The sequence below is a fragment of the Lissotriton helveticus genome, chromosome 5_1, assembly GCF_964261635.1.
Source record: "Lissotriton helveticus chromosome 5_1, aLisHel1.1, whole genome shotgun sequence".
NCBI classification, from domain to species: domain Eukaryota; kingdom Metazoa; phylum Chordata; class Amphibia; order Caudata; family Salamandridae; genus Lissotriton; species Lissotriton helveticus.
Window position 1 is genome coordinate 2,112,730,505 of NC_136065.1, and position 9,775 is coordinate 2,112,740,279.

The window sequence follows — 9,775 nt, forward strand, 5'->3', positions numbered from 1 at the left end:
CCACCCACCATCCATCCATCCACCTGTCCACCCATCCATCCACCCTTCCTTCCTCCAACCCAAACACCCACCTACACATCCATCTTATTCCATTCGTCCACACATCATCACATTTCATCTATCCATCAGACACCCATTTATTCATAGCCAGCACCATTCACCTATCCATCACCATATTGTATCAATTCATATATCACTTTATTCCATCCATCCATCCCCACTCATCCACCCATCCATCCATCTTATTCCATTCGTCCACTTGTTTCATCTATCCGCCAGGCACCCATTCATCCATCGCCTTCTTACATTCATCCACCCATCACCCTACTGCTTCCATTCTTATATCACTTTATTCCGTCCATCCATCTCTCGGCCATTCATTCATCACCTTGTTTATCTTTGTATCTAGTTGATATTATGTTCGCTGCCATTGTCCGATGATTCATGCTTGCATGGTTCTTTAAATATTAGTTGCTGCAACTATCCCATTAACTAGTACATCATTTATAGATCCTGGGAGGATGAAAAATGAAGTCAGTCTCTGGGTAACTGGCCAGTGACCTGCAGGTAGGACATAGATTTCTGTAGCTGCCACGTTACCCAATGGTACCTTATTTATGTCTTCATGCTGCAAAGATTTCGCAGCTGATACTTCTATCTCTGTTTTTAGGCCTCACATACAGCAATTTGCTGTCTGAAGGCCAAAGCCTCTTGTGGACCATACCAACAAGCATTTGCAATGCAATAGGTCTTGCATAATTAAAGTTTGAGCTATTGGTGTTGCATTATTATTAGCAATGCCAATAGCTCAAACTTTAATAATGCGAGACCTATTGCATTGCAAATGCTTGTTTATATTGCGGCAGATGATGCAGCCAGCAGTACCTGCTGCAATGTAAAAGATAGGCACTTGCGAATGCCATAGTGGCGGTCGCATTGTAATGCCTATCGTGAGGCCGCCACCTTGAAGGCCAGCTGTCCCATTCCCCGATTCGATGGCGGATGGACTGAAGTCCGCCTGCCATCGTAGTCAGCCCCTAAGTTTGCAAACTTCATGGTCTCTGCTTCATGCACAAACACTTTTAACATGTGCAGCCTGCTTTCGGGCAACTGGGGTTATGCAGCAATGGAGGCCAAAAAGATGTTGCAGTGTTGACTAAATTATGCAACAATAAAAAGGCTGCAGCGTAATGCAGGGCATTTATGATACTTTATTATTTTTGCATATTTATGCATACTAACACCCTCCACAAAGCTTTTGCCTCATTACTACCTGTGTAACATACAAATGCAGCAGTGGGAAAGGTGACTCGTCAACCTTTGCAAAGGGCCCTACACTTCACAGCAACATAAGTCACATTTCTCTTAGTAATTTTTGATCCGTTTGAGCAACAAAATTGTTTTGGGTCAAATCGTTAGATTATGCAGCTGATGATGTATTATGTGGCAAATATGACACAGCCATAGTTAAGTGGAATTTTTTTTTCCACTTAACTTAATTTTGCCCCAGCATTGTAGTTGATCAATCTGCAAGTTCCCCAAACCCAAAAGTCGAGTTTGGGCACAACATTTGCATTTTAAAAGCAGTCCTACAACACAGGGCTATTTTTAAACTGACTGCAGGCTTCAGCAGAGCACACATGCAAACGCAGAAAGGGCTGCTGGCCTCAAAACTGCCATGCCCTATTATATTCTAGGGACTAAAAGGTAGTTCTAATCCCCCTGCCCTATTATGTAATAGGGCCTTATAGGAGAGGTCATGCTAATCATAGGGGTACCCTAGCCCATAGTGCACCCTAGTGTATGTAGGTGTTTTCACAGTATCTTTAGGTGTCTCTTTCAGAATAGCACTGGCCCTGTGCCTGTTCAGGCAGAGGCCAGGGTCAGGTACCACCAGTACCAGTCAGCAAAACGTTGGAGAGGGCCCAGGGCAGAGGATGGCTTTGCAACACTAAAGAAGCACCAAATCAGAATTTAAAACATAACAGCGTGGTTGTGGGGTTCTCTTTAATAATCAGAATTGATTTCTATCCTAATGAACCCATTTCCCAACATTAGGATAAGGAAAGACTGGGGAAAAATCATAACATTCTAATCTATACCTTGAAGTTTTCATGCAGTTCTTTGATGATGGTTAATAGCTCACTCTTCTATGTTAGGATTTTAACTTCTAAACTGCAAATACCAAAATAATCTCTCAGACAAAAGTAGTAACTCACTGACCTATTTACATGATATGCATTTTGTGATCTGTGTGGTGCACGTTCTTTGCTGCAGGCACATTACCCCACTGTGGCTACCTTACCAATAGTCAAAACTTCCACTAGACAAACCTCCAATCTCTCTCAATAAAGGTTATTAATCACCAAAGTTATCTTCACATTTTTATTGTTGCCTGAAAATTGCTGGAGACCAGGAATGCAGCAGCAGGTATTTTTCAAACCATAATGCACTTGCAAACACGACGTCCCCACCCTAAGTCCGCGACCTTTGTTTGCTTGGTGCATGAAGATGCAAAATTCATGTACATGTTTTTTTAACATTTAGTCTGATTACTATATGAAATAACAAACAAGCATACATGCAAACTGTGACAACATGCCTGCTTTTCTCACAATTTTACTTCGAAAGTATGCGATTGTATTTGTTTAACGGGAGGTGATTTGTATAGGGTCACTGGGAAGTCCACAAGGTTGTCCCTGTCCCCCCCAGAATTTTAGTGTCTCCTACGCCCCTGGTAAGACCCCCTCTCTGGTAAAGCCACCTCTCTGGTAAGGCCCCCTCTCTCCCTCTTGTAAGGGCCCCTCTGTCTGGTAAGGGCCCCTCTCTCCGGCCTGTCCCCCTGATTCCGGTCTCATCTGTACCCTCAGCTCTGTTAGCTCCCCTCCGCCGCCTCCACATGCTGGGGGGTCGCAGGGCCGCTCCTATAAGGCACCGCACGCGCTCCCCCAGCCCCGGGTCAGTGCCAGGCCCCCCATGGGCCTGTCTCAGGGCCGCAGTACTGAGCGGAGGGGAGCGGAGGGGAGCGGGTCACGCTGACACCATGTCCGAGCCTCCCCCGGACACCCCCGAGGCTCATTAATGCCTGCAGGGAGGGGCTGCAGAGCGTTAATGCCCCCACTGACGCTGATAATGCGCGCACTCCGCCGGTGCAGGGACAGCGCGATGTCTTCATCTTCAAACCTCGTTTTACAAGAAGCGGCGACGCATTTGCATTTTATTCCCGGAAACAAACATCAAGTGGCGGCTGGTGATCTGAGCGGGGCAGGATGAAAGCCGCCCTGGGGGGCTGGGGGGTGAGCCGGTGCTTCTTGCGCAGCGCTGCGGGGGGCACAGGTCTTCTATCGCAGAGTCTGTTCAGGCGGCTTTCAAGTGCAAATGGGGCTTCTTTCCTGAAGTTCGGGCATGAAGTGCGCGCTTTGAAAAGTGGAAGCTTCTTTCGAAGTCTGAGGGGGCGAGCGGGGCGCACAGACGATAGGGGGGCAGTGGGGGGGGCGCGCCTCGAGCCCCCAGGCCTGGCAAGGAGGACCCCCACCCTCTGCTTAGAGTACACTTCATGGAGAGGGTGGTGGGTGCTGGTCTGGCACCTGCGGACCACCACCCTCTGGTTACAGAGGAAGCCTCATGTACAGGGGGGTGAATGCAGGTCAGACACCCGCAGACCACCCCCCTCTGCGGGGAGAACACTTCATGGAGAGGGTGGTGGATGCAGGTCAGGCACCCGCAGACCACCCCCCTCTGCGGGGAGAACACTTCATGGAGAGGGTGGTGGATGCAGGTCAGACACCCGCAGACCACCACCCTCTGCGTGGAGAACACTTCATGGAGAGGGTGGTGGATGCAGGTCAGGCACCTGCGGACCACCACCCTCTGCGTGGAGAAAACTTCAAGGAGAGGGTGGTGGGTGCTGGTCAGACACCCGCAGACCACCACCCTCTGCGTGGAGAACACTTCATGGAGAGGGTAGTGGGTGCAGGTCTGGCACCAGAGGACCACCACCCTCTGGTTACAGAGGACGCCTCATGGACAGGGGGGAGAATGCAGCTCTGGCACCCGCAGACCACCACCCTCTGCGTGGAGAACACTTCATGGAGAGGGTGGTGGATGCAGGTCAGACACCCGCAGACCACCACCCTCTGCGTGGAGAACACTTCATGGAGAGGGTGGTGGATGCAGGTCAGGCACCTGCGGACCACCACCCTCTGCGTGGAGAACACTTCATGGAGAGGGTGCTGGATGCAGGTCAGGCACCCGCAGACCACCACCATCTGCGTGGAGAACACTTCATGGACAGGGTGGTGAATAAAGGTCAGACACCCGCAGACCACCACCCTCTGCGTGGAGAACACTTCATGGAGAGGGTGGTGAATAAAGGTCTGGCACCTGCAGACCACCACCCTCTGGTTAGAAAACACTACACCCGCAGACCACCACCCTCTGCGTGGAGAACACTTCATGGAGAGGGTGGTGGATGCAGGTCAGACACCCGCAGACCACCACCCTCTGGTTAGAAAACACTTCATGGAGAGGGTGGTGGATGCAGGTCAGGCACCTGCGGACCACCACCCTCTGGTTAGAAAACACTTCATGGAGAGGGTGGTGGGTGCTGGTCTGGCACCTGCGGACCACCACCCTCTGGTTAGAAAACACTTCATGGAGAGGGTGGTGGGTGCTGGCACCTGCGGACCACCACCCTCTGGTTAGAAAACACTTCATGGAAAGGGTGGTGGGTGCTGGTCTGGCACCTGCGGACCACCACCCTCTGGTTAGAAAACACTTCATGGAGAGGGTGGTGGGTGCTGGTCTGGCACCTGCGGACCACCACCCTCTGGTTAGAAAACACTTCAAGGAGAGGGTGGTGGATGCAGGTCTGGCACCTGCGGACCACCACCCTCTGGTTAGAAAACACTTCATGGAGAGGGTGGTGGGTGCTGGTCTGGCACCTGCGGACCACCACCCCCTGGTTAGAAAACACTTCAAGGAGAGGGTGGTGGATGCTGGTCTGGCACCTGCGGACCACCACCCTCCTGTTAGAAAACACTGCACGGAGAGGGTGGTGGATGCAGGTCTGGCACCTGCGGACCACCACCCTCTGGTTAGAAAACACTTCATGGAGAGGGTGGTGGGTGCTGGTCTGGCACCTGCGGACCACCACTCTCTGGTTAGAAAACACTTCATGGAGAGGGTGGTGGGTGCTGGTCTGGCACCTGCGGACCACCACCCTCTGGTTAGAAAACACTTCATGGAGAGGGTGGTGGATGCAGGTCTGGCACCTGCGGACCACCACCCTCTGGTTAGAAAACACTTCATGGAGAGGGTGGTGGGTGCTGGTCTGGCACCTGCGGACCACCACCCTCTGGTTAGAAAACACTTCATGGAGAGGGTGGTGGGTGCTGGTCTGGCACCTGCGGACCACCACCCTCTGGTTAGAAAACACTTCATGGAGAGGGTGGTGGGTGCTTGTCTGGCACCTGCGGACCACCACCCTCTGGTTAGAAATCACTTCATGGAGAGGGGGGTGGGTGCTGGTCTGGCACCTGCGGACCACCACCCTCTGGTTAGAAAACACTTCATGGAGAGGGTGGTGGGTGCTGGTCTGGCACCAGAGGACCACCACCCTCTGGTTACAGAGGAAGCCTCATGGACAGGGTGGTGAATGCAGGTCTGGCACCCGCAGACCACCACCCTCTGCGTGGAGAACACTTCATGGAGAGGGTGGTGAATAAAGGTCTGGCACCTGCAGACCACCACCCTCTGGTTAGAAAACACTTCATGGAGAGGGTGGTGGATGCTGGTCTGGCACCCGCCGACTACCACTCCCTGGTTAGAAAACACTTCATGGAGAGGGTGGTGGATAAAGGTCTGGTACCCGCCGACTACCACTACCTGGTTAGAAAACACTTCATGGAGCGGGTGGTGGAAGCTGGTCTGGCATCTGCGGACCACCACCTGCTGGTTACAGAGAACACTTCATGAAAAGGGTGGTGGATGCAGCTCTGGCACCCGTTGACCTCCACTCTGAGGTTACAGAGAATACTTCATGGACAGGGTGGTGGATGCTGGTCTGGCACCAGCAGACCACCACCGTCTGGGTAGAGAACACTTGATGGATGGGGGATGAATGCAGATTGGACACCCACGGACCACCATCCTCTGGATACAGAACACTTGTTGGACAGGGTGGTGGATGCTGGTCTGGCACCCGCGTTCCACCTCTGGTTAGAGAACACTTCATGGAGGGAGTGTTGAATGCAGGTCAGACATCAGCGGACCACCACCCTCTGATTAGGGAACACTTCATGGAGAGGGTGGTGGGTGGTGGATGCTGGTCTGGCACACGCAGACCTCCACCATCCGGTTAGAAAACACTTCATGAAGAGGGTGGGGATGCTGATCTGGCACCCGTGGACGACCTCCACTCTCTGGCTAGAGTACAGTTCATGGACAGGGTGGTGGATGCTGGTCTGGCACTCGTGGACCATCACACTCTGGTTACAGAGAACACCTCATGTACAGGGGGGGTGAATGTTTGTCGGACACCCACGGATCAACACCCTCTGGTTGCAGAAAACGTCATGAGACCACCACCCTCTGGTTAGCGAACATTTCATGGGACCACTACCCTCTGGTTACAGAACACTTCATGGACAGGATGGTGGATGCTGGTCTGGCACCCACCCAACGACCACCACCCGCTGGTTAGGGAACACTGCATTGGACTGGGTGGAGGATGCAGCTCTGGCACCCACTGACCACCACCGTCTGGATAGAAAACACTTCATGGAGAGGGTGGTAGATGCTGGTCTGACACCCACGGACCACCACCCCCTGGTTAGAAAACACTTCATGGCCATTTTCCCTGTCTAAGCACAGGTTCTCCACATCATTCACCCCTTTCTCAGTCACTTTCTCACTGCCCTTAATTTCGTCCAAGATTACTGTCTGTGCAAATATTTTTGTCTCAATGCACTGGGAATCATGCTGTAAATCACAAAGCAACATAATCATAGCCTCACTTGGGGAAAACCCACTGTAAAGAAATGCCTCTTTTTGGAGCCTTTATGCACGGTTAGCCTGACTTTACCATTAAAATCAATGGCAAAGCCTCCTCTACCTGTGGACAAGTGTGGCAGTCATGCCTCTGTCCGGCCTACCAGGCCCTAAAGACAGGGTGCAACACAGGCAGGACATGTACTTTGCATGTCTTGGCAGTAAAACACACAAAACTACCAATGCTACTGTGTAAAGACTTGGTTGTCCGATTGGTGAGTACTGGATTACACACTGACTGAATGGTGCGACCAAAAGTGAGTACTCCAAGGTATCAAACAACTTGTTATATTAAACCCGACTTGTATCCCAAGTCAAAATCAATGTAACTTGTTGCAGCGTGCAGCTTTAGCAAAGCTCCCACCTTGTTTGTACCTCCAGCCTTTGATACAACTAATAAAGTCTTTCGGCATACAAGTCATCAATTATGCCGATGATACTCAATTGATTTTTTCTTTTGAGGGTTCAGAGGCAGTATCGAGGGACACTTTCCATCAGTGTATGTCGGCCACAGCAGAGTGGTTGCAAGCCAATTCACTCCAGTTCAATGGGGCAAAAACGGAGATATTGCACTGCTCCTTAGACCGACTCCCCCGCCCACTGCCGGAAGACTTTTGGCCTACTTCCATACCAGGCTCGGTGGAGGTGACAGAATCGGCCCGCAACTTGGGAGTTATATTTGAATCCAATTTACAATTGGATGTCTCTGTGAACAGGACTGTAGGGACGTGTATGGGTCTGCTCCGCGTTCTTCGGAAGATACTGCCGCTCCTCCCTCGGGAAGCTAGAACAGAAGTAGTGCGTAGTACCATCCTCAGTAGGTTAGACTACTGCAACGCACTACTTCTGGGAGCCCCAAAGACCCTGATCCTTAAACTACAAAGGATCCAAAATATGGCGGCTAAATTGGCTCTTTCCCTTCCTCGATCGGCTTCTTCCTTCGGCGCCCTGGCAGTCCTACACTGGCTGCCAGTCCAGCAGAGGATCTCCTATAAGGCCTTATGCCTGACCTTTGGAGCGTTGCATGGTCAAGGACCAATACCTTTGCAAAATCTTTTTTCATGGTACCAGGCTGCCAGACCTTTGAGATCCGCCTCGGCGTTTCTAGTAAGAATCCCGAGGATAAATAGAGTGAGAATGGGCGGCCGTGCTTTTAGTTTCACTGCCGCCACAATGTGGAACACTCTTCCTTTGACACTTAGGAGCAGACAAGATCTGACTTCGTTTAAAAGGGACCTTAAAACTTACCTTTTCCCAAGAGCAGAATAAGTTTACACCAGATGGCTGAACTGATCTTAGCGCCAGGATACCCTCGGGGTGACAGTTTGCGCTTAACAAGCATTAAAATACATACATACATACATTGTTGCCTTTAAAACTCCTGTGCCTCCTGTTCCACGAGAGAGCTTTCTGCCCTCCTGGCGAGACGTGCCAATGACTCTCATGAAGGAGAACAATGGGGGATTGCAGGTAAGGGAGGTGGCATTTCCCTCCTACAAGAAGCCACTTGGGTGTTAGCCTCAAAAGGCAGGCTTCAAAGGTGAAGCCGCCATTCAAGCGCATATGTGTAACACCAGGAGGGAAGGCTGTCCCAGTGTTGAGGTAGACAGGCTGGCACGAGAAGCAGAGAGGAAGCAAGCTGCCAAATCAGTTTCCCCAAGGGGATTTAACCCTGAGGTAGCCACAGCACTGGGGTGGGCTAGCGAGGTATGAACACCTAGAAGGGGTCTCGCCATCTTAGGAATGGGCAGAATGGTGCACCTTGCGGTAGCCAGATGCCACACTATACAGGAAGTGGTTGTCAGGTGGGAGGGAACCTGGTAGCCCTTTGGCTGCCAACCCCATCCTGCCCCGAGCACCCTTTCCAAGTATAATGGGGGCAGCACTGGCACCCAAACTTAAGAACGACTTGGAAAAATGACCAAATGGGAACTGCCCTGCTGCACCGAGGGACCAGCAAAAAGAGGCTGCACGGATGAGAACTGCACCTGGTGGCTAGCTAAGTAAGAGAGGGAGTGTGCCTGCCCTGTCCTGGTCGAGAAGGAGTCGCCTCCAAGAGCCCAGTCAAGCCAAGAGAACTCCAAGGGCCAACTGACTGGCCTCCTGTTCGCAGCACAGGGACACAACAGCTGAAGAAGCCTGATGGGGCAAGTTGGCAGCCCAAAGTCTTCAAGTCACTACCACCGATGCCATGCAGGACCGAGGACCAAGACCCAACACACAGAGTTGCACCCGAGTTCGCTGAGCCCTGGAGTGCTGTGGGAGAGTTACTGGGACCCTCATAAGGCGAGTCCCCAAACCAGGAAGGATTGGCATGTGACCACAACAATGGGCAACTGGTAGTCCAGTGGCGACTGGACTTTGGCTAGACCAGAGAGGACTCCGTGGGACGTTGACCCTGCAACCAGCACCTCCTCACCATCTTCGTGGATTGAGGACTCCCTGAAGGAAGACCCCCGTTGACAGTGTCGTATTCACAGCATCCTTAGAGCATCTTCACTATCCTTCATCTCTTGCATCAGGTCCTATGGAGTGGTCCTGATGTAAGAGCGGATTGCAATGCGGATAAAGTGCCTGGAACTGCTGAAGGGCTGCTTCTTCTGTGAAGGTAACTGCTCTTGAGCACCTTGATTGTCCCCCTGACTAGGTCCTTGCCGGAGTTGGTCACCTCAACCAACCGCATTGACACTTACCTAAGCTTTCCTTGAGAACGTTTCTAATTCTT